A 25,230-nucleotide genomic window follows, 5' to 3' on the forward strand; every position below is an offset into this window, starting at 1 on the left:
AACTGAGGACAAGAGACCAAATGTGACAAAAGAAGCTCCCACTGCTCTTACAGCTTAGGAAATTTCATGGATTTTGGGAGATGCGATCCCGAAACTATAGATGAAGTCCAAATATCTTTTAATATGTTTTAATTATCTGGATGACTGAACACATATTTCTTATAATTCACAATATCACACAATCTAGTGATGTTGCCATTGTGCCATGGCCCTTGGACACTTGAAGCCAGCACATCCTTGGCACATGCTATTTCTGGACTCTCAGTGCTTAAATTTCTTCTGCGTCAGGCATCTCCAACTGGCCCTACGCCTTATATTACAACTTTAGGATCCAGAATCCTAGACAGAATCTTGCACAAGCTTAGGTCAAGTCACATGCTTGGCATTTAGATGCCAGGAAGAAGACGCAGGAGCAATCTCTGCCTTCATATGCAATAGTAGAGGAAGTAGAGCTCTGCATCCTAGTGAGATCCATGCATTGGGGCATGTCCCCCAGGCAGAGATGGTATTGGGGGCTGGAGAGTCAGAAGATGACAAATACCTCTGATCTGTGGTAGTTACTCCTAGTACCATCATGTTTGTGGTCTTCATGCTTCTGCCAAAGCTGGGAGCTCAGAGAAGTACACACCTTGCATCCGGGACGAGTACATGAGGGAACGCCTCAGAACTCATCTGACCTCAAACAGAGCTTTCACAGTATCCCCCATTTGGATCACTTGCCTTAGAATCTCCTGGGCTGCTGGTAAAGATGCAGATTGCTGAGTTTTCCCAGACCTACCAAATCAGAATCTCTGGAGGTACAGCTCAGGCATATGTATGCTTTCCGACTTCCTGAGTGATTCAGCTACATGCCCATACTTGAGAACCCTACTGTGGGGCAAGATTAAAGAAGGCAGGTCAAAAAAAAAAAAAAAAAAGAAGGCAGGTCATCGGCAAGGTTTGAGCTGCATCTTGAAGAACAAGCCAACTTTGGGTGCATGATGTCATTCTAGACAGAGGGAATGGCAGGGGGTGTTGCAGGATGTAGTGGTCAGTGGCCAGGCATGAGAAAGTCCTGGTGACCTGTGGAAGTGGGTGAAACAGAAGTGGGACATCAGATGGATGGGTCTTGCTATAGTGGAGAATGGGGAGCTCTCGAGTGTTGACCAATGGGCTGTGATGTAATGGAAGCAGGAAGGAAGATGTCACAAGGTCAGTGATCACTCTTTTCTCTTCTGCATTTTTCCGAGCTGCTCCCTCTTCACACTTCCTTTCTCAATTGCAAAGTGATAGTCAAGCCTCTCAGGAAACATGAGAAACACCCCTGTGGGGGAAACATCCTCCAGCAACTGGAAGAACCCCAGGAAGGCCAGCACCCAATGGACCCTGGGAGTGGGATAGGATGGAGGGGACAGGGCTCTGGGGGTGGCCATGGCTGCTACTGCTGCTGCTGCTGCTCTGGGCCTCAGGTAAGGAGGTGGCAGGGATGCAGACAGTCAAAGGGATACCTGCGAAGAGGGGTTTCTCTCACTTCCTTAGGAGGGACTGGATGGGATCAGGATGTGTGCTAGACACAGGAAAGAGAAATGAAGGGTGCACCTATCCCAGCAGGAACTAGGTGATGAAACAGAACCTGGAGCTTCCTTTAGCATACTGTGAAATCGAGAAATTATGTGAAGTCACCCAAACAATTTCTCATCGCTATGCTGGTTTCCTGGGAGATATAAAGTGTAAGATGAAGTCTCTCTTTAAAGGAATCAGGCACTGAAGTAGAGGAGGCATTGGTAAAAATGAAAGGTAAGTAACAAAAGGGAAGAGTCACAACATGAAGACAAAAATACAGTACAAATCTCTCTAGGAGGACACAGAAAGGCAGCATAGAAAAGAGATGAAGGGTTCTGGAATCAGACAGAGTGGGGTTCAAATCCGATCTCTGTCTCTTTCTACATTTATGACCTGAGGAAGTCCTCCAGCTTCTCTGAGCCTGAATGTCCTCATTTATAAATAGTACCTACTCAGTATTTGTTTGTACATGGTACCTACTTTAGAGGATTCTCCTGAGAGTTAAATAGTAGACTACTGTAAACTTCTTCAGCTCAGTATTTAGGCATATAGGTGCTTAATACAAGTTATGGTGGATGATGGTGGTGGTGGTGGTGTAAGCAGGTACAGGGTGACCAATGGTATTGAGGATTGAAAGGGGAAAGAGATTAGTGCAGGTGCAATTTTGTTCAGGTAGATTCTCCTCTGGGACCAGGGTGGGTGGGTGGGGATGGAGAGGAGTGGGGAGGCCATTCAGCCCTGAGATGGCAGGGGCTAGTATGAAGTACTGTGTTCTGGAAAGCAAGGGACATGTCTGGGGGAAGCACAAGAAGAATAGAATATAGTTTGTAAAACCGGTTAAGTTCTTTTTTATTCTTTTTTTTTTTTTTTTTTTTTTTTACCAATTTTATTACGAAAATTTTCCAATCTACAAAATCTGGGAAGAGTAGCCACCATAAGCTTATTGGCTAGATTCAAACACTCAACCATAATTGATATTTTGCCTTATTTGCTCCATATGTTTGTACTTTGCTGGGAGATATATATATACTTATATATAATTATGTATTGTGTAAGTATATATAAATAATATATATAAATAATAATATGTAATATAAATGTATATATAATTATATATTATATATGTGTATATATAAAATTTCTGAACCATTTCAAAATAATTTATGGAAATCCTAAATGACTCAGAAAGGCTTGGTGGAGTTACTACTACTTTTGATCTGCGACCTTGTATCTGCACTGGGGTCTGCAGATGTAGGGATGGTGGAAGAAACATTTGCTCTGTGAAGCCCTTTGACTCCTCATTATAGGATTCCAAGCTGAAGGCGAAGAGGAGAAACAGAAGTGCCTGTTAGAAGGAAAGAACTGGACCACTGTTGGTTCTTACAACAACATGTCCTAGTCTTCTAGCCTGAAGGCCTGGCCACAGATGAGGAGCCAGGGTCCCCCAGAGACACTGGTGTGCACGAACATTAGAAATAAAGGCCTGAACTGGGCCCAGGTAGGGAGATTCCTGCTGAAGGATTGTCCCACTGAGGCCCTATGCAAGGTCACTGTGACAGAGCTCCAGCAGGACTTGGGGCTGTACCATTGTGTGATCGATCTCTTACCTTAGAAGCCCCATGTCCTGTTCAAACAGATTGGTTGGGTAGAGTGCAAAGGTGAGAAGAAGCGAGACCCAGGACAGAGAAGGGTTTTTGTGGAGACTGACCTCAGCCACAGGCTGAGGCCCCATATGCTGGGAGGGCTGCCTTGGAGAGATGGAGCAGAGTAATGGGAAAAGCTTCAGACCCCAAATCATTGCACCCTGGATCTTCCACACTCACACTTTGTGAGTTTGAGAAAGCCATAGCTTTTCTCTGGGCCTCCATTTTCTCACCTGTGAAGAAGTTGCACTAGGTCATCTCAAACATCCTCTCTGTATCAGAGAGCCTGATTGAAGAAATAGATAACTGACCATAGACTCTGTGCCACGAGCATAATTCGTTAATCTTCCTGCTGTGAAATAAGCCCTGCTGTTCCCATGGCACAAGGGAGGGAGGCTCAGAGAGATTAAGTTTCTCCCTGTATCTTTCAGCAGATACTGGGATGCAGCTGGGATCCTACCTTGACTGGATGGTTCTTGGTGAATCCTTGAAATGGGTCCAGTTTGCCAATAAGAAGCTGCTCCCTTTTTAAAGGGATTTAAAAAGTAGCAGATGAGGAATAGATTCTAGAGAGCAAAATGAGGCCCTTTCACTACCTCTAGTTGTTTCTTGTTGGTGGGGGCACCTCTAATAAACCACAGGTTTATTAGAAAGCCTGTCTATCCACATGGGGAGGGGGACCCTGATACTTCTGCCTCAAGCTGCTTCTTCTTCTTCTTCTTCTTCTTCTTCTTCTTCTTCTTCTTCTCCTCCTCTCTTTTTAAAATATTTTGTTTATTTATTTGAGACAGAGAAGCCCATGAATGAGAGAGCAGGAGTGAGAGAGCACAAGCAGAGGGAGAGGGAGAAGAAGCAGGAAGCCTGATGCTCCATCCCAGGGTCCTGGGATCATGACTGGAGCAGAAGGCAGGTGCTTAACCAACTGAACCATGCAGGTGTCCTTGCCTCAAGCTTCTTAAGAAATCTTAACTATAGGAAACCAAGGTAAGGTTGCTGGGGGGTGGGGGGGACATGGGTGGGGGCATGGGGTAACTGGGTAATAGGCATTAAGGAGGGCAGGTTATGTGATGAACAGTGGGTGTTATACACAACTGATGAATTTCTGAACTCATCTGAAACTAATGATGTACTATATGTTGGCTAATTTAATTTAAATAAATAAAAAAAAATAAGAAACCTCCTTTTGAGTGAGTGTGTTGGAGGGGCCTCCTCCCCACAGGACACCGCTGGCCCATGTCCTGCTAACTGCAATATGTGAACATCAGGAGAGGGCTGGGCTTAAGTTGGACGTCGTAGTATTTGGAAATAAAGAGTTGACCATGCAAACCGACAGGGCTATAGGCAGGACAGAGGGAAGTCTTCGAATATAGTAATTCCCAGTACTTTAGAAACATCCAGTGATACCCAGGAACTAACTGGCTGGTTACAAAGGATTTATGCAGTCAGTTAAGCGGTTCCATTGCCCTCTACTCAGAGACATTTTATTAATTTGGATGGTGTGGAAGCACTAGCACTTTGCTCTTTACCCAGGGAGGTGAGGCTGTCATGGGACGAGGAGAAGAGTGCTGGCCCGAGACCCATTCCCTCTCTGCCCCGGACATGCTCAGTGACCTCGAGCAAGTCCCCCACCCTTTTCTGGCTTTCCACACTGTGACATTCAGTGGCTCCAATTCTCTGGGTTCTTCTGTGTTTGTTGAGTTCAGAGGAACAAAAGCCTTATGTTTTACATTCGGAGGAGTGTGCTCACTCCAGGCACTAGCAGATGGCGTGGGCTCACCAGGTCTGAATCCCTCATGCTGCCTGATTCGTTAACTCACGCGACGAGAACACCAAGAAAAGTAATCAAGAATGACTGATCCCAGACTATTCCATGAGAAGTGTATCAGGTTTAGTTTATGATAAACACTAACATAATTATTTCCGTCAAGCCATAAAGAGCACTCAGTGCAGGATGGGTAGCAGCTTCACATTCCTTTTCTCTAGTAACTGGAGAAAATCTAGGCTAATATGGCTAAGGAAACCGAGTCAAGTACAGATTGCTCTTGCCTGAAGGAATTACTAGCCTCACAGGGGAAACAAAGTATAATCCTCCGGAGAGGGTACTTGCAGTAATACCTGAGTTTGTACTCCTAGGAAGGATAGTCAGGGACTGATTTTTAGTTAGGTTAAAACAAATGAACAGAGAAGGTTTCTTTCTGGGATTGGCTGGGCCTGCCCAGGGATGAATAGATGCTCCTTCAGTGCACTGGGGAGAGTCTTTCTTTATTCTTGACTTTTTATTCAGTTTTCCAGGTGGGGGAGGGCATGGCAGTTGTGGAGCACAAAAAGAAACTTAATATATTGGGGGGATATTTGGAGGTGATGGATGGTGTCCACCCAACCCCACAGTAGAAGGGCTGAAATGAGAATTTAAGAGGAGAGAAGATGGGGCAGGGAGGGCAGGAGGGAGGTTCCCTGCCTCACAGGCAAGCTCCATGTAGGTCAGAAGCAAGAGTAGAAAGACTCGTGGCAGGTGAGTGGGTCACTTGACTGTGATGGGCTGGGAGGACAAGAGTACTGAGAGCTGAAAGATTAGACTGGGATTACTGGATGAGACTCTGGTGGCTGAGGCCAGCTGGCGGTCACAGAGATATATAGGAATAGGGTCAGGAAACGTGGGTCCCTGGGTCTGTTTGCTGAGTGACCTTGGGCATTCCTTGTCATCCTGTTCCTTGGAGGATTGGGCTGGATGGTATTGAATACTCCTTCTACCTTTGACCTTCGAGGACCCTGTGAATGTTTCTCCCCCAAACAGAGTATTGTCCCATGGCAATGATTTTGGAAGATGGCTGTTCAGCATGTAGGAGAAGAAGAAGGTCCCTCTCTGGCTCAGAGTAAGTCAGCTGGGTTGTGGAAATAGGCAAGCTCGGAGTATACCGAGCCATCTTGGGCAGGCGGAATCTGGGCACCCAGTAGGAGCCCATGTCAGTCAAGGCTCAAAAGGGCTTTTTATCTCTTTCAGAAAATGGCACTGGCCAAGAGAACCAACCAAGGCAATCTGGATCCAATGTAAGTTGTGTCCAAACGAGGGTTGCTCTGTGGAGGCCCAAGCAAAGGAATGTAAGGGCTTAGCTGAGGCCCTCAGCTCAGGCCCCACATGAGGATTCTGGAACCAGGCTGACCACATGGAGGACTTTCTCCTGCTCCAGGCAGACCAAGGGGGTCCTGAACCCTAGCAGGCAGAATGACCTTCTCTTCTTTTTCTATCCTGAAGGCCCAATCCAAGCCTTGAATGTTACTACTTCAAGGCAGCAAAAGTCCCATCCATCAGCTCTGTAGGAAAGGAGCTGGGAGTTGGGATGCTAAGAGTATGCAGTCATATTATATCCCTGCCCATGAGGCACCATCTAGAAAATGGGGCCCCAGCGCCAATGGAATTTGAGTAATCCCTTAGCAGCCTCTTCCTTGGAGTTAAAGGAATGGGATCTACAGAAGCTGTTCCCCACCCAGAGCTGTTGGGGAGTGAGGGCCACAGGTGGGTGTCAGAGATCACCACCTGGAGGGAGAGAAATGTTGAAGGCACAGAGAGGATGGCGTTCCATGCCAGGAGCAAGTGGTGAGAACGCACACAGAATGTGTCAGCTACAGAGGTGGACAGTGGGCTGAATGTCAAGGAGAGGATAAGGTTAACACACGACCATAAGTTCAGATGGTGGAGACCCTTGAAGGCCACAGTCATGTGCACTTTTTTCTGTAAGCAGCGGGGAGCACAAAGGGCTTTCCCTAGGCCTCCTGAGGGGAACAGTGAGGGTCTCAGTGCAGAGTGACCCAGCAGCTGTGCAGGAGTTCTGGAGAAGGCAGGTGTTAGTGGCAGGAGACCAGATAGATTCCTTTGCGGTGAGAGCCTGGGAAAAGTAGAGGCCCCGTCTTCAAAGAGTACAAACCCCTGCTTGGCTGCTCTCATGGCCAGGAGCAGGCTCAGCTTCAGAATAGAACATTTAGCAGATACCCACCCTTTTGGACTCTGGGTGTGGGGGTAGTCAAAGCTAGGATTCCAGTGCTTGCCCTTTCCACAGGCCTGCTATTGCTGACGATTGTTCCACAGGACCTCTGTTGTTGGAGATTGTTCTGACATGTGGATTCATCCTGAACAATGGCCTGGTGTTCTCATTGTGTCTCTCTGGAAAGCCTCAGGCTCAGGTGAGTGAGAGCCATGGCCAGGCTTGGGTGGAAATGAATGAGAGGACATAGGCAGCGGCTTCAGGTGTGGGTTTAGAGGGACCAGCTCCCAGGGGTTCCCCAGAGCCTGTTCCCTGACTTTCCTCACTTCTGTGCTCAGAGGTCTTTGGAGAGGAGGGAGGCCCTATCCCTGGGAATGATGTGAGTGGGGCTGGGCTGGCTCCTTGGGACAGGTGGGAGGGGCAGGCTGAGGATTTTAGTTACTAGCAATCCAGTCTTTTCTTCAGAGGAGGGAGGAAGACGCAGGCCAGAGATGGCAGAGATGCATCATTTTCAAATAACATTCATTTCTGCCACTCATCAGGTAAGGCAGCCTCCTGAGATGTCCCCAGGACACAGCAAACCCAGGGAAGCAGACTCGACCTTCCAGGAGCAGAGGGGCATGCCTTCCTTCACTAACAAATACCACATTCCGCTCTGTTCAGTGTTAAAGAACAGGTTTCCTGAACTTTTGTGAGATCTCTGCCCAGCCCCTCTCTTAGCCAGAGAGAGAAAAGCAGTAATGGGTAGGGGGGAGTATAGAGGGCTGGCAGCAAAGAAGCCACTGGGAGTCATCAGGGCCAAGGGAATGGCAGTCAATTTCTGTATTAAGTACCACAACTGGGATTCACAAAGGGTAATTCAGATGAACTTTAAATTTTTTTTCTTTTTAAAGATTTTATTTATTTATTTATTCATGAGACACACACACACACACACACAGACACACACAGAGAGAGAGGCAGAGACACAGGCAGAGGGAGAAGCAGGCTCCCTGCAGGAAGCCCGAGGTGGGACTCGATCCCAGGTCTCCAGGATCACGCCCTGGGCTGAAGGTGGCGCTGAACCACTGAGCCACCCAGGCTGCCCCAGATGAACTTTATATTTGTTCTCGCACTGCCGTCCAAACTCACTCTGCTGGGGAACTTGCTGGCCTGTTGGTAAAAGGTATGGCAAGACCCATCACTCTTCTGGTTCTTTTTTGAAAAATAGATTTTAGTTTTGAGAATAGTTTCAGGTTCACAGCAAAACTGAGGACACAGCACAGAGTTCCCCTATCGCACCTGTTGCCCCACTTGCACCGAGTCCCCCACTATGGGCGTCTTGTCCCTGAGTGGTACGTTTGTTAGAATCAACAAATCTACATTGACGTATCAGTGTCAACCAAAGTCCAAGTTCACCTTAGGGCTCACACTTGGTACTGACCATGCTATAGGTTTGGACAAAGGTGTACTGACACATACCCACTGGTGTAGTATCATTAAAAGTAGTTTCACTCCCTAAAACCCCTCTGTGCTTTACTTATTCATCCATACCCTTCTGAGCCATTCTAAGCAGTATAAAGTTTATTCCCAAAGTAGCTTCAGTTCAATAAGGGGAAAAAGTGTTCCATTCAAAATGAAATCTTCTCCTCCAAATCCTCTCGATTTTGTCCCCCTGTCAGAGGGATAGAAGGGTACTAACTGGCTTTTCTTTCTTTCCTCTGCTACCATCTCCACCTCTTGCTGTAGCTTCTGACGTCCCCCAGGACAGAGCCATGGAAGGGAAGAGGAAGGGAGCAGGGAAGGTCTCACCTGTTGCCACTGCTCCAAGGGTTGGTCAGCTTAAAGCTGACTTTCTGTCATAGGGCACTTTTTGGGCTCCTCGGAGTAGCCCCATTACCTGCAATTTCATTGACACATGCAATTGCATCTGACTTTTGACTGGTGGCCTCTGACTTCCTCAGTCTACAAGCATTTGGCAGTATGGGGAGCAGAATATGCCACCTGAAAACATGTCTGGCATAAAGTTTATTTTGAGAAACAGCAGATACAGAAGAAGCTCTGAAAGCAGAGTGGAAGTTAACTTTTGTGAGAGAATTTACATTTATGAAGGAAATCCCCATTTGTAAAGGTGTCTTCCTCTCTACCAGGATGAGAAGGAGGACTCTAAACCATATGAGAAACTTATCTGTGGAGAAGGCAGGGATTGAAATCTGCATAACAAACCTTAACTCTTGTTTTCCATGCTTTCCCTGAAACTAATTTTGCCCTGTGGCTTCCCCATACCTGTCTTTTGTTTTTAGCTGAACATAGAATTTAAACTGGAGTTCTTTTTTTTTTTATTTTTATTTATTTATGATAGTCACAGAGAGAGAGAGAGAGAGAAAGAGAGAGAGAGGCAGAGACATAGGCAGAGGGAGAAGCAGGCTCCATGCACCGGGAGCCTGACGTGGGACTCGATCCCGGGTCTCCAGGATCGCCCCCTGGGCCAAAGGCAGGTGCCAAAACGCTGCACCACCCAGGGATCCCCTAAACTGGAGTTCTAAGCCACCTTGGGCAGTTACTCAGTTTTTCCCCTGGTTATCTCCCCTGTGTACATGAGATATACATGTTAATAAACTTCTGTTAGTTTTTCTCTTGTTAATCTGTCTTTTTTTGGTTTTTGGTATATTTTTTATTGGAGTTCGATTTGCCAACATATAGTATAATACCCAGGGCTCATCCTGTCAAGTGCCCCCCTCAGTCACCCAGTCACTCCAAAGATACAGCTATTGTTAATCTATCTTTATCACAGGGGTCTCAGCCAGGAACCCAGAAGGGTAGACGGAAAATTATTTTCCTCACCTATGTCAGTCAACTTCTAGCTTTCTTCCATGGGATCTGTCCACCCCCAGGCAGCGTTTTTGGACAGGATCCGTGACAACCCACACTGAGGGTCTCACACATGTGCAGCTCACATCTGGTCCACAGGAAATACCCATTTGATTCACCCCAACAAACTCATGGCACACTGGTGGACCCCCACACAGCCACCTGTTCTTCACTCTGACATTGGGACATCTAGCCACTGGCAGTCTCTGTCCATTACAGTTCTTAGGCTGGAGTCAGGCACCAGTCTGCCATGTCTCTCAAAGTGCAGAAGACGTTTAATATATTCAAGTTGTGACCTTGAAGCCCCTTTCTGTGGGCTTGAGGTGAGGAGGAGACATCCATTCCCCTCTACCTGCAGGGTATTAATATTCCCAAGCTATCTCTAAAAATTTTCTTCTAATCTTCAAAATCCCAACAAATGCATACCCTTGGTGTGGATGAGGTTTGAATACCTTTTTGCATGGGTTGTGCACTGGTTTCCTGCCTCACTCTGGAATATGGCATCTGTTTTCTTGGTATTTGTGTCAGTCAAGGTTTAGTTGCAGATAGCTAAATCCAATCTGCCTATTTTATGTAGGAAGGGATTTTTAAAAACTAGAATAGTAAATGATTTACAGAATCAGATCTGGACATGACTCTCAAAGCCACACAATAGGGTGGTGCTGCTAAAGGGGACATTGCTCTTGTCACAGTGAGGACCCTGGAGAATTGGGAAACTTCCCAAATCAGGAAGCTGCTGGCATAACTTTTGGTTCCAGCATCACCCCACCTCAGCCACTATCCAGCAAAATGGATACCTTTGCTCCAAACTTAAGTCTTGCACAGATGGATTTGATTGGTGGCACCTAAATTATATCTGGAACCCTGGCTGCCAGAAAGTCTGAGAAAGGATTGTGCAGACTTTTTACTGTACAGAAAGATCCATGAGAAGGAGAGAGGAATGGTCCCTGGCATCCCCCGAACAATCTCATCCAAAACTGAGATGAAAACAGTTCAAATTTGAAAGTCTTTGTTCTGTTCTGTTTTTTTTTTCACTGTCAGTGAAAGACAAATACAAACATACATTCTTTGTTATGTTATAGCAAATATACCCTTTTTTCTATTATGAAGTTATATTATAATAAAAGTTCCTATTTACCAAAAACAATATATTGGACGTTATTATGTGCCATATATTGCATAAAAAGATACAAATACAGATAATTCCTATTTTTTCCCGTTCCAAAATCTATGGTATTTTTTTCAAAAACTTCTGCGTGTTTAAGAAAATGATTCCTATTTCCCATCACTCTACTTCAGTCTACTCCTGGGATATACACATGATTATTAATTATTCAGTGACATTTGGAAAATTCAGGTTCCATGGCAGTCACATAAGTGAAAATAGTTCCATTTTAGCATTCTGGAATCAAACTTTTCAAAACTTAATAAAATCAGAACTGATTACATTTGGAACCAAAGGCAGGTCTTTTTTGAACAGGGGCTTATCTTTGAGGACCAGATTTGTTTCAACATTCCTTTCCTCCATATAACAGTATGTTTCTTGATTTCCTTTTTTAACTGGTTCTAAGGTCTGCCTGGTTAATTCACTGAATATGAGCTAAACAAACTTTAATTTTTAACTTATGAAGGTTGTGATTTAATCTTTTTTTGGAAAACTATAACTCTGTAAATTTCATTCAATCTTATTTTGCTTCTGAGACCATCCTTGTTATCATCTGCAAATCTGAATCTTTGATTTTTTTTTTTTACTGCTATGTATGATTCTAAGTTGGTGTTGAATTTTACTTTCCCATTCCCCTCGTGATGGGTACCTAATCTGCTTCAGCAGCTGATCTTATTTATAAAAAATAAAGAAACAGTACCACACTGTCTTGATGACCACAGCTTTGTAATACAACCTGAAATCTGGCATTGTGATGCCCCCGGCTCTGGTTTTCTTTTTTAATATTCCCCTGGGTATTCAGGGTCTTTTCTGATTCTACACAAATCTTAAGATGATTTGTTCCAACTCTCTGAAGAAAGTCCATGGTATTTTCATAGGGATTGCATTAAATGTGTAAATTGCCCTGGGTAACATTGACATTTTCACAATATTAATTCTTCCAATCCATGAGCATGGAATGTTTTTCCATCTCTTTGTGTCTTCCTCAATTTCCTTCAGAAGTGTTCTGTAGTTTTTAGGGTATAGATCCTTTACCTCTTTGGTTAGGTTTATTCCTAGGTATCTTATGCTTTTGGGTGCAATTATAAATGGGATTGACTCCTAATTTCTCTTTCTTCAGTCTCACTGTTAGTGTATAGAAATGCCACTGATTTCTGGGCATTGATTTTGTATCCTGCCACACTGCCGACTTGCTCTATGAGTTCTAGCAACCTTGGGGTGGGTGGAAGGAGCCTCTGTGTCCATCGAAAGATGAATGGATAAAGAAGCTGTGGTATATGTATACAATGGAATATTACTCAGCCATTAGAAAGAACAAATACCCACCATTTGCTTCGATGTGGATAGAACTAGAGGGTATTATGCTGAGTGAAATAAGTCAATCAGAGAAGGACAAACGTTATATGGTGTCATTCATTTGGGGAATATAAAAAATAGTGAAAGAGAATAAAGGGGAAAGGAAAGAAAATGAGCGAAAATATCAGTGAGGGTAACAAAACATGAGAGACACTTAACTCTGGGAAACGAACACGAGGTGGTGGAAGGGGAGGTGGGGTGGGATGGGGTGACTGTGTGATGGGCACTGAGGAGGGCACTTGACAGGATGAGCACTGGGTGTTATGCTATATGTTGGCAAATTGAACTCCAATACAAAAATTTAAAAAATACAGCGCAAAAAAAAAAGAAAAGAAAAGAAAAGAAAGAAAGAAAGAAAGAAAGAAAGAAAGAAAGAAAGAAAGAAAGAAAGAAAGAAAACCAGGGCGCCTGGGTGGCTGAGGTTAGGCATCCGCATTGGGCTCGGATAGAGAACTCTGGGTCCTGGGATCGATCCCCATGTTGGGCTTCCTGCTCAGCAGGGAGCCTGTTTCTCCCTATCTCTCCCTCTGACCCTCCCCACTGTTCATTCTTTCTGTCTCTCAAATAAATAAAGTATTTTAAAAAATAAGCAAACAAGCAAAATCCAGAAAAATGAAAAGCAGTTTGAAATAAATACTCCCATCATCTTCTTGGAGGACCCATGTAAGATTTTTTCTAGAGCACATACCCAGGGGGCATAAGGCAGATAGAGCAAGGGTTCAGAAACACACCCATACATGTATTCACCTGATTATCACAGAGGTGTCTCTGTGATTTAGTGGGAAAGATTGGTCTTCCCAACAGATAGTGATGGTCTATTGGATAGTCACCAAGGGTGAAAATAAAGCTTTTACCCTTCTTGCACACCATACATAAAATTAACTAAAATGGATCATACTTAAATATGAAAGGTATAAACAATAAAGATTCTAGAAGAAAACAGAAAATATGATCTTGAAGTAGGCAAATGTTTCCTAAACAGGACAGGACACAAAAAACAGTAATGACAATAGAACGTAGATTCAGGGATTGGAGACAGTATAGGACAGTCACACACCTATTCCTCATGGAAGTTCCAGAACTTTCTCACATTCTCACTGATACTGAATCTTATCCAACTTCCTAATTCCTTCCAGTCAGCTGAGTACAAAGTGACAGCTCAGTGTTTTACATGAATATTCTTCTGAGAACTAACGAAATCAAACATCTATATCTGTGGGCTCATTTGACATTTGGATATTTATTGTGCTGGATCTCTTGCTTCTGATCATTTTGCTATTGGACTTCCTTTCTTCTGCTTGCGCTTCTTAGTAACCCCTTGGTTCATTTAGATATTCATCCATGGTCAGTTTTTCACACTGCAAATATCTCTCCTCAATCTCTCATCTGTTACTTGGCAAGCACGCATGAGGCCAGGCCTCGGGTGATTTGGTGCAGAAAATACAAGGAGCCATTTTAAGATTTAGACAGTCTATTACTTACACAGGCAGTGAAAGGAAGATCAGCTCAATGTTCCAACTCCCTGGGGTCCTTGTCTCATATGCCAAAACAAAAGGGGGTCAGAGAACTGCAACGAGCCATATGATACCCCACAGCTGAGGACCCATTGGCAACTGCCACTCAGTGGTCTTAGAATCTGTGGTTCTGTTCTGAGGGGTACAGCAGAAAGCCTCTTACCTCATCAGAGGGGTGATGAGAAATTGTCTTCCAGGAGAAGATCAGGTGGTGAGCAGCAGGTGTTCATGCCATTCTCTCTCATTCCAGGAAGAGCCAAAGGCATCTGTCTGACTCCAAGTAGCTGTAGTTCAAACCTTCACTGCATGGCTCCTGTGGCTGCAGGCAGGAAAGCTGGTGTCTATGTGGCGCTCTTTGCCAATGTGTCTTTTGTCCACAATAGCTTTTGTTTGAAAAAGAAATGTTTATGCTGTGTGCTGAAACTATTTATAATCACAATCTGTCTCAGCCACATCTTACTGTCTATATTAACATGACTTTGCTCTTTCACTGTTCTGGTATTACTTTATTTTTCCAGACTTTCTTTTCCCCCCCCAGGCAAATGGTTTCATTGTTCATTATAGAGGCTTTCTTTTTTTAAAATTTTTTTTTTCATTATAGAAACTTTCTGAAAGATCAATTGACTCTTCAATGGAAAGCATCAAGAAATACTTTGAGTCCTAAGCATCTTTGAATCTCTGACTCAAAATCCTTGCCTTGCTGTTCCTACTAATTATGGACTGTTGTACTATAATCCTTCCCCTCGCCTAATGAAGCCCTGCAAAGACCTGCCTTAAACCAAACTTCTGAATAAATTCTGACCTTGCCCTTCCTCTAGGACGCTGCGGTAGTGTCCTCCCTGACCAACGTGAGCAATAAACTCAGCTTTCTCTTCTCCACAGGTTGTTATTTGGGGAAGACAGTGTTTGACAATGTGATTAAATCTATCTATTTTTCCCTTTATGACTTAGGTTTGGGGATCTTATTTAAGATGTGCATCCCAACATGAAGCACAATAATATTTTGAATCTTGTCTCTTAGACAATGCACAGAGACCTTCTGATACATGATCTTCTATTAGCTTTATAGTTTCGACATTCACAAATACCACACAACAAAGAAATCCGTTCCTTCTGAGGAGGGCAGGGTATTGTTAAAATTGACCTCAGTCACCTAAAGCTGTGCCAATCTTCTAGCCACTAACCACACATGGCTATTTACATTTAAGTTAACTAAAATCAAATGAGAAACCAAAATTCAGTTCCTCAGTAGCACCTGCCATGTGTCAGATGCTCAACGACTGTACATGGCTAGTGGCTACTGTGCTGGGCTGGAGGACATGGGGCATCGCTACCATATTCTCTGTCAGATAGCCCTGCTCTCAAGCTTTTTCTTTCAACAGAACCAGTTGGCTAACAAAACTTTCAGTTCCTTGTTATAAATTTAGCTTCTTATTAATGCAGATGAAAACTTTTTATAGCACTTGGTACTTTTACACCTGGGTAGTTTGATTTAGAATTTCCATTCAATTAAAGCAGATTTTCTTCTTAAAAAAAGAATCACACTTATGATTTTTTTAATTTTTTATTCTCAAAGATATGGCTTATATTATTTTGGTGCCTAAATCCTTTCCTCCAAGTCTCCACCAATGCTGCCTTGTCCTTGGACTGTGAGTGCAAGTGCACCCCATTTGGGGGGTTGACAGGGACATGCTGCTGGGAGCCGTAGTGGATGAGAGCTGTTCAGGAGGTGGGCAAAATGCTGGGCTGTGTTGAGGGACAGGGTTCAAATGCCTGGCTCAGCTGTGAAATCTCCACGAGACCTTCGACAAGTCACTGGCTCTGCTTTGCAGCTCAGCCTCCACAATAAGAGACTGGAGATGCACTCGGTGGGCCCCTCCCTCTCAGATCAAGGAGCATGCCCAGATGATGTGGCAGGATTGAGCAAGACAGGGTTCACATAGAGGAAAAAGTTGCCTTGCCTTCAAGGGACTCACAGTCTGTCTGGAAAGGAATAGAGTGTCCACAGTATGGTAGTGTTAGAGCACAATGCAGGATCAGGAACTACTGTGAGCAGCTAGACACTGCTTACAGGCTCCTCATCAGCTTCTGGCGAGAGGACACCCTTGTGGCCCAACACCTGTGAGGCTAGTTGGGGAGCAGCCACAGGAGCAATTCAACACAGTTTGAAGAAGGACCAGCATGACAGTCAGGACTGGGGTCTTGCGAGGAGCAGACACCCTGGGGTCTTAATACAGGCTGGGGCCTCTAACAGAACCTAGAAATCCAGTTTTAATGCAGAGTAGCTGAGCCTTCACTTTAGTTCTGTGTTGAGAACATGTGGTCACAGACAGGAAGTGGCTGGACACCCCTCCTCCATTTGTCCCCTCTGACCTGGGCAATCTCCTGGTGCCCAGTCACAGCTTAGGCTCCATGTGCCTTGATCATTTTCCTCAGAGACTCCAGCTTCCCACCTCCTCCCCCCTGTTGTTGCCTTCTCTCTGGGCTCTCTAGGGCCCAGTTCCACAGCCAGACCAGGGCAGGGAGGTCCAGGGACATGTGTGGTCTGGAGCAGATCAGAATGTCCCTAATTTTAGGAAGATGAGATTAATCCTCTTACTTGAACAGGATGCTCTGAAGACTAAACACACCTAGCAGGGAGCTAGGTTATAACCAACTGGAAAAAACAGCCATGTGAGAGTTCAATGCACACTGGGCTACCTACATTGGTGAGTGTACCGTCCTTAGATAAACTAGTCCCTTAAATGGTCCTGTTTGCTGTTCTTGTGCCTAATCAAACTAAGTTTTTAAAAAATACCTGTCTCTCATTTGAGAGTTGCTTGATATTTTCTCTCACTAAGCTAGAGGTTTTGGGAGGAAAACCATAGAGGTAAAGTGCCATTCTCATCAGATCATGTCAATGGTACATACAACCCACATGATTATCGTGGTCAGTCTTAACCTGGTCACAGAGCTGAGATGGTGTTTGCAGATTTGTCCACTCTGAAGTTACTCTTTCCCTGTTTTGTTTTGTTTTGTTTGAAGAAAGGCACTATAGATAGCCCATACTTAAGGGGTAGCAGTTATGCTCTCACCCTTGAGGGCAGAGTATCTATATCAATTACTGGGAATTCTTCTGGAAAGATTTGTCTATTCTCCCCCATTTGTCTATAAATTTATTCAATTATTTATTTATATCAGTATGGGCTCATGGATAGTTATTTTATACTTTACCACTTTATCTTATTTCTCAGTTTGTTCCAACATTGGCTGGTTTTCCTCTGCACATTTTACACATACATTTTTTAAATGAAAGACTTTTTCACCTTTCACCCACTCAAGTATTCTTCCAACCAACATTGACAGAGCACATTTAGGGAATGAGAAGTGAAGAGATGGAGCTGGTGCTGATCTCTCCTCCCTGCTTCCTGGGGCCAGCAGATCTGTCCCCCTCATCTTCCCCTCTGATATTTCCTGCTCAGCACTTCTTCCCCTCCCCTGGCCTCCACCTCTCCCAGGCACCATTCTCACAGTGCCTGAAATTGAAATTTTCTCTCCACTCAAAAACTTCTCAGGTTGAAAATATATCACTGACCCACCATGCCCTTGGAGTGGAGTCCCTATCTTGTTCTGGGGACTAGAGGGACTCCATAGCCCCCCAACCACTCTCAGGCAGTACACAGAGAGAAAGAATAGAAGAATGGAAGGCATCCATGTGGTTCAGTCAGTTGAGCATCGCATCGGGCTCTTGATTTCTGCTCAGGTCATGATCTCAGGGTCATGAGAGAGCCCAGCATTGGGCTCCCCACTCATCGTGGAGTCTGCTTAAGATTCTCTCTCTCGTTCTCCTTCTGCCCTTACCCTGCATCCCCACTTGTTGGTGCATGTGCTCTGTCTGTCTCTCTCTCTCTCTCAAAAAAAAAGGGGGGGGGGAATAGAGGAATGGCTTCTTCTTTTACCATGGTTCTTTTCTTGGACATTCTCAGAGCTTTTTGCAGCAATGATGGAGGAGTGTGATAGGGTGGAAAGTATGGCATAACAGAAAAAGGGAAAAGCTGGGCAAAAGTGAGCACCTGAGGCGGGATTCAGGTCTGCAGGCCCAGAAACAGACCCTGAGGGTGGCAAACCACCACCCAAGCCTACCCACTCCTTCCTCCCCACTTCCCAGAGAGCCTGCCCATTAGTTTACTTCTCCAGTCAAGGTGGTGGCCTTTCTTGAGTCTTCTAGTTCAGAGATGCTGGGAAGCTGGAGCAGAATCAGGCTCACATTCTGCTTCCTTCTCCCCAGAGGCCTCCCCTTCTCTTCTCCACTGTCAGAAACAGGCTGGAGGTGGCATGGCTTGGGGACCCCTATGCCTGCTCCTGCTACCTGTCCTTCTGATGCTCCTGGCCTCAGGTGAGATGGAGGGGGGGTAGGGCAGGGAGCTAGGTGGCTCTGTAACCAGAGGGCTGGCTTTGGGGCCTATGCTATGGGTGTGGACTTCCTCTCCCCTTACCTCAGCCCTGGGAAAGGAGTAGCTGGGACCAGCGAGGGCTCTGACTTGAGGGCTTGTTATCCAGATTCTTGGGGAAATAGAGTTGTGCCTGAGGAACTTTATGAAGTGTCGAGACAGGTGCTCTCATTGCAAAGCCAGTACCCTCCCAAGGGAAAGCCCTATGAGGAAAACCCAGTGCTGGCAGACATCTGCAAATGAGTGTGCCAGATTAGTCACAGCTCCAAGCCCCAGATGGCGGCTCAGGATTCTCAGCACACAATCTGGGGTGGGCTAGATGCTGGCTTCTTTATCATGAGAGTTCAGCTGAGGTAGGAGGACTCTTCCAGCAATTTGGTCACTATTCTCAGAATTATCAGCTTGGTGGTATCTCCAGGGGAGCTTACTTCTTCAGGAAATGCTCCCCTCTCTCTGAGGTCTGGGAGAAATGTAACTCACCCCTTTCATCTGCCTCAGTCACCTCAGACTCCACCAGATCTTCTGCTCTGATTCAAGGGTATTGAGGGCCCTGTGTCCAGGGAAGGGCTCTTATCTCTTTCCTAACCCCATCTGGTGGGAAGATCTGCCCAGAACTCAGTAGACAGAAACCCAGAGTCTCTCTGTTTCTTTTTTTCTTACATACACCAACAGCAATGATGTACAGATCTTAGACACAGGTCACCCTGGCTTAGTGGACCCTGTGGGACTGTTTCCAGGTCCCCTACTTTCTCTCACAGCTTTGGGGCCAAACTCTATTCTGTCTTCTAGCCTGGACAGTTGTTGTCTACTTTCTGTATGCTTTAGCTCCAAATACTTTTCCTGTGTGGACTTGTACTTGGCTTCTACCAAGTACAGGTAGGTCTGAGGTCTCAGTGAGGGGACAGTGAAGAGTGGCCAGGTAGCTTGCTTAACCTCAGATTTGAGGAAGGGAGTACCAGGAGCCTGCCTCAGGCCTGAGGCCTGGGCTAGTGGGAAGCTACATTTGGGACTTGCTAGGCTTGAGACCCAGGGAGATAAACATGCATGATCTGACCCAGACATGAAGATAGCCATGGATAGGTTGGATTCCCCAGGAGGCAAGTCTGTCTAAGAAGACCCTGCACCTGTGTATCCCAGCCTTGCCCTTTGTTTCCCACTAGCTCAGGGAGAAGCTTCTCCCCTTTGGGCCCAGTGCCACCCTGCACTTCAGCTGATTATAAAGATCCTAGGCATCAGTTACCCATGGCCTGCAGGGACCCTAAGTTGACTCTGTTCCCTTTTCTCTTCCTCTTGAGGTTTTGGGAGGCCAATTTCATTCTCTGTTCTGGTTTCCTGGAAATCACATGAAATGCAAGAACATCAAAGACAAAGAGTATATTTAAAGGCTTTCATATCACCTACAGAAGAACAAGAATTAGATCTATGTTAGACTTCTTAAAAGGAGCACTGGATGCCAGAAGACAGTTGAATAATGTTATTAAAGGATTGAAGAAAGGAACTCTGTAAGTAGAATTTTGTATCCAGCCAAACTGTCACTCAAATATGTGATTATAATACTTTGGTGAGGCGAGGAAATAAATGTGATCAAGTATCTTGGTAAATATTTTTTTTTCCTTAAACAACAACAAAAATGCAGCTAGAACCAAAATGAAGAGAAAGAGAAAATACTCCCATGGCAACTGAAAAATAACATTCCAGACAACATCAGCATGGGGTGAGGAGGAGAGACCAGAAGATCATGAAAGGATGGTAAGTGCTTGTCTCATGAGAGTCAATATATAGATATTGATAAGTTTAAGGCAGGAACAGGAGTAAATCAATATAAATATGGGTCTTCAGTAAAATAAATAGAATGCATACTCTTTAACTCAGCAAAATAATACCCTACCCAAAGGTAAGTGGGATAATAATTTTTGAAAATAAAGTACAATGAATGTAAAAAGTTAAATAAAAAGGCAATAATAAATCCTAATATAAAAGAAGTTCCAAAAAATGTAAGTGGGTTAAACTCACAAAATAAGGATAGAGACTCTCAGTTTGGGTTTTAAAAAATTATCTACAAGAAGAGGATTAAGAGTACACTTATTGTGATGGGCGCTGAGGAATGTATAAAATTGTTGAATCACTATATTGTACACCTGAAATTAATATAACAGTATATATTAATCATGCAGGAATTAAACATTTTTGAATGTAAAAAGCTTTTTAAATAAGAAAAAAATTATCTACAAGAGATCCACTTAACAAAAAAGATGTTAAAAGGCTAAAAACAAAAGTTGGAAAAATATTTGTGGCTAATATGAAATAAACTGTAGTAGCAATATTGAACAAAAAAGAACTTAAGGTAAAAAATACTATGAGACAAAGATATATAGATATATAATAAATATTGATGAAAAGTATACTTAAATAAAAAAACAGAACTATCATAAACATTATGTACCTAACTGTATGGCCATAAAATAATAATCACAACACTATCAGAAATTCAAGGAGAAGTAAATAATTAATAAGCATAATTGGAGAGTCATATCCCTTTCAGAAGATTATAGATCAAAGAAACAAAAAATAAATGAATGAATCTATGTTTTAAACCAGATGATTAATAAGTTCCATGTATCATTTATATTTACATAATATTTACAAACACATATATTATTATGTACAAATAATATATAATAAATTATAATTTAAAACAAATATTTAAAAATATATAAAATATGTATTACACCTTAAAAATGCTTTCAATTATATAAATGTATTATGAATAGTTAATAAAACTTATTATTTATAAATATAAACTATGTATATGCACACACATATAAAGCACTCTGCATAAATAAAAACATACATTCCTTCAAATATCAGAGAATATTTACAAAAATAGACCTTGTATGAGGAAATAAAAGAAGAATAAATTCCAAAAAACTAATATGATATGAAATACATTCTCTAAACATAATGCAATAAAGTTAAAAATGATGGGGTACCTGGCTGGCTCAGTCAGTAAATCATGTAATTCTTGATCTCAGGGTCATGAGTCTGAGCCCCACATTAGTTAAGAGATTGCTTAAAAATAAAGTCTTTAAAACTTAAGAATGCATAGAAATGAAGCTAAAATACCGTATTTTGAAATTAAATAGTAGTTATTTATTATTATATAAACCATAAGTATATAATAAAATATATTATGATAATATATAAACACCACATATCAGATTTGCGGGGCATAGCTAATATTTAGATGGAAAATTAGAAGCTTTAAATACATTTGTGAGAAATACAAAAAGGTTAAAAATAAATAAGCTAAGCGCTCTACTCATGAAGATGGAAAATGAGCAACAGGCAAGTTCAAGGACATGTAACGGAGGAAAATAATAATGATGAGGGCCTGAAATAAAAAAGATGGAAAAAATGGCTATTAAAGAAACTCATAGCTTGCTCATTGCAAAGTTTAATAAGATAGACCTACATCTGATAAAACTGATGAGATAAAAGATATAAACAAGAAATTGAAGGAAAAGAAAATTACCACAAACTCAATAAAGGTTTTTAAATAAATAAATCCTGAACAAAATCTTTTGAAATCCCAGGTGTGGACAAATTCCTAAAAAATATGAAATACCAAGATGACCACAAGAAGTAAAATGGAGTAGATTAATAAATGTTAAAGAAATTGAAATCTTAGATAAAGACCCATCCTCACAGCAATTGCAAGACTCAGATGGTTTTATAGGTATCACCTATAAATATCCTAAGAATCATTTGATTTATATTTTATACAAGATGTTTGCAAAAGATAAAAAGCAGCAAAAGCTGCCCAGTTCGTTTCAAGAGGCTTAAGTTCCCTTAGCTCAAAACCAGTTAAGGATAACACAAGAAAATTAAATTATAGGTTCATATCACTGAGGAACATAGAGAAAAAATTGAAATAAATATTAACTAACTGAAGTCAACAGTGTAATAATAATTAAGAAAAGAATGTATTATGATCATTTGGGGTTTATCCTAGGACAAAAAGGATCATTTAGCTTCAGAAAATCTAGCAATATAAATGAACTAAGTCAATAAATTACAAGAAGAAAATCATCTGATGCAGAAAAAGCATTTGGAATAGTTCAACATATTTAAAATTATTTTAAAATCCTTCATAAATTGCAAATAGGAAGAAATAACTTGGAAAAGCCTGTATACCAATGGCTACAGTAAATATTACTTGGGGAAGAAAGTATACATTCATTTTTTTAAAAATTTTTATTTATTTATGATAGTCACAGAGAGAGAGAGAGAGAGAGAGAGGCAGAGACAGGCAGAGGGAGAAGCAGGCTCCATGCACCAGGAGCCCGACGTGGGATCGATCCTGGGTCTCCAGGATCGCGCCCTGGGCCAAAGGCAGACGCCAAACCACTGCGCCACCCAGGGATCCCGAAAGTATACATTCAAATCAAAGATTTCCACAGCTACCACTAATGCTTCATGTAGTATTAGAGGTTCTGGGCAAAATCATAAGGAGAACCAATGAGAGGACAAAGGATAATTGTCACAATTTGAAATGGTGGCATCATCTACTTAAGTGCTTATCTATACTAGAAATAATCACTTGGTAAATCTAATCAAAATAAGATACAATTCTAGTAGCAACAACATCTATAACATATTAAGGAAGAATTAATTTAACCAAGACCTTGATCTGAAAAATACAAATAATCTATGTTCTTGGATGAGACAATTATATTTATAAAGGTGTCAATGTCCCCCAAATTATAAGTCTCTAACTGTAATCCCAAACACACTTTCAGCTTAATATTTTATTTTTTCAAAGAAAGGCAGACTGCCACATGCAGTGCCTCATTTGGATGTGTCTAGTCTTGGAAGCCTGACTACACTACATTTTCCTTCAAATGGACTTTGATGGTTCTAGCAGAGGAGCACAGCTACTTGTATGCCCTTCAGCCAAGAAGGATCCTCTTCCTCTGATGGAGAAGGTCAGCCTCTTTGAGCGTGCAGCTTCAGGACAGATGCACATGGAGTGGTGAGAGAAGAAGGGGACACCTGTAGCCAGTCAGATCAGCTGGATCAACACTGACAATCAATGGAGGGACAGATATTGCAGCCAGATCACCCTCACATCCTGGTTAGAACTAGATAAACTTACTGTAAAATTATATGGAAAAATAAAGATGCATGAATAGCTATGTCAATCATGAAAAAATAAAAATTAAAAGATAAGATTTGTCCTACCAAATATCAAGATATGCTACTAAGTAATAGAACTGATGTCAGTGGTGCTGGTACAAGAACTGACAAGTGAGACACTGACATAGGGTAGGCTTCCAAACAGTTCCCTATATACACGACAACATCCTTTATCATAAGGAAGCATTATACCTAGGAATGAAGAACTTCTCATACAAAGTTTTAAAGGCTTAGTGATTTTGCCAACTCATAAGGCAAAAAAATTTTTTAATTTGATTACATCAAAATTGAGAAATTCTGTTTAACAAATGACTCTATAGGAAAATTTACCAAGCAGATGATAGACTGGAAAAAATTAACTGAAAATATCTAAAAGTGGGCAGCCCAGTGGCTCAGCAGTTTAGCACTGCCTTCAGCCCAGGGCCTGATCCTGGAGACCCCGGATCAACTCCCACGTCAGGCTCCCTGCATGGAGCCTGCTTTTCCCTCTGCCTGTATCTCTCTGCCTCTTTCTCTGTGTCTCTCATGAATAAATGAATAAAATCTTTAAAAAAAAAGAAAATATCTAAAAGTAATATAGCAATATGATGTATAACACACAAGAAGCTATGCCAATCAATAAGATGGCAAGAATCCCAGTGGAAATGGGTAGAACATGTGAAAGGCAATTTCCAGGAGAGGGAATCCAAAAGGCAGGTAAGTGATGTTCACAATTCTTAATAACCTAAGAAATATCAATTAAAACAACCATGAAATGCCACTTTACACCTTTTTAATTAGCAAAATGAAGACATGGTAAAGTGCTTGGTGGGTTTAGGGATATGATACATAGGAACTCCGTTACAAAATAGACATTATTCCTCCCTCCCTGACAGCCACACAGTCATGAGGAGGAACCTTCTGGAATTCAGAACCTAAAGGATCTCAGAGATTATCCAAGATATCACAACTGAGGAAAGGAGGCCCAGAGATCCCATGGCACTGGCCAGAAACTGTCACCCAGCACTTAGCAGCACAGATAGGGCAAAGACCCAGGCAGGCTCTTGAGAGCCCTCGCTGGGCCCCTCTGTGTGGTCCTCGCTCCTGGTATGTCTAGCTCTGATTCTGAGGCTTTCTCCCTACTACTTCTCCCACCCCCATCACCTCAACAAATTTGCTCTTCTTTTTGGGCCTCAGTATCTTCAGTTCAGCCTGATGGCCCTGTCCTTTCTGACCTGGTGGGATTGTTCCTACTCCTCTGGCTCTATCCCTACCACCCCACTGAACTCTGATCCTTAGCTCTTTCTGGAGCTAGGCTTTTAGCATAAAGGAAGGGGTAGCTGGAAGTAGGTAAAAGGAAGGGAGGAGGAGAGGAGGACCCAGTAACAGGTTTAGGATAGGAGGAAGGGGCAGGGAAAAAATTCACCTCCATTTATGAATTTCCTCCTTGTCTTCCCTCCTCAGGGTGATAAGGATACTGTAGGGGCAGCAGTGATGGGGGTTTCTGATTGTGTCAGACCAGTCTGGGCCTCAGGACTCTTGAGTGCATTTAATATCCTCCATGGATCCCAGATG

The 25,230-nt window shown here is 42.9% G+C and overlaps 1 long non-coding RNA gene across 1 annotated transcript; it reads left to right on the top strand.

The window, feature by feature from the left end:
- Nucleotides 1–1,261: 1,261 nt before the first annotated feature.
- Nucleotides 1,262–23,709, top strand: LOC140637052 (uncharacterized). Its single transcript, XR_012034291.1, has 9 exons — nucleotides 1,262–1,448; nucleotides 3,977–4,169; nucleotides 5,980–6,058; nucleotides 6,187–6,233; nucleotides 7,241–7,364; nucleotides 16,658–16,758; nucleotides 19,776–19,982; nucleotides 20,117–20,229; nucleotides 23,303–23,709. It is a non-coding gene; the product is annotated as an uncharacterized lncRNA (long non-coding RNA).
- Nucleotides 23,710–25,230: the final 1,521 nt, after the last annotated feature.

The sequence above is a fragment of the Canis lupus genome, chromosome 7 (assembly GCF_048164855.1).
Source record: "Canis lupus baileyi chromosome 7, mCanLup2.hap1, whole genome shotgun sequence".
NCBI lineage: Eukaryota > Metazoa > Chordata > Mammalia > Carnivora > Canidae > Canis > Canis lupus.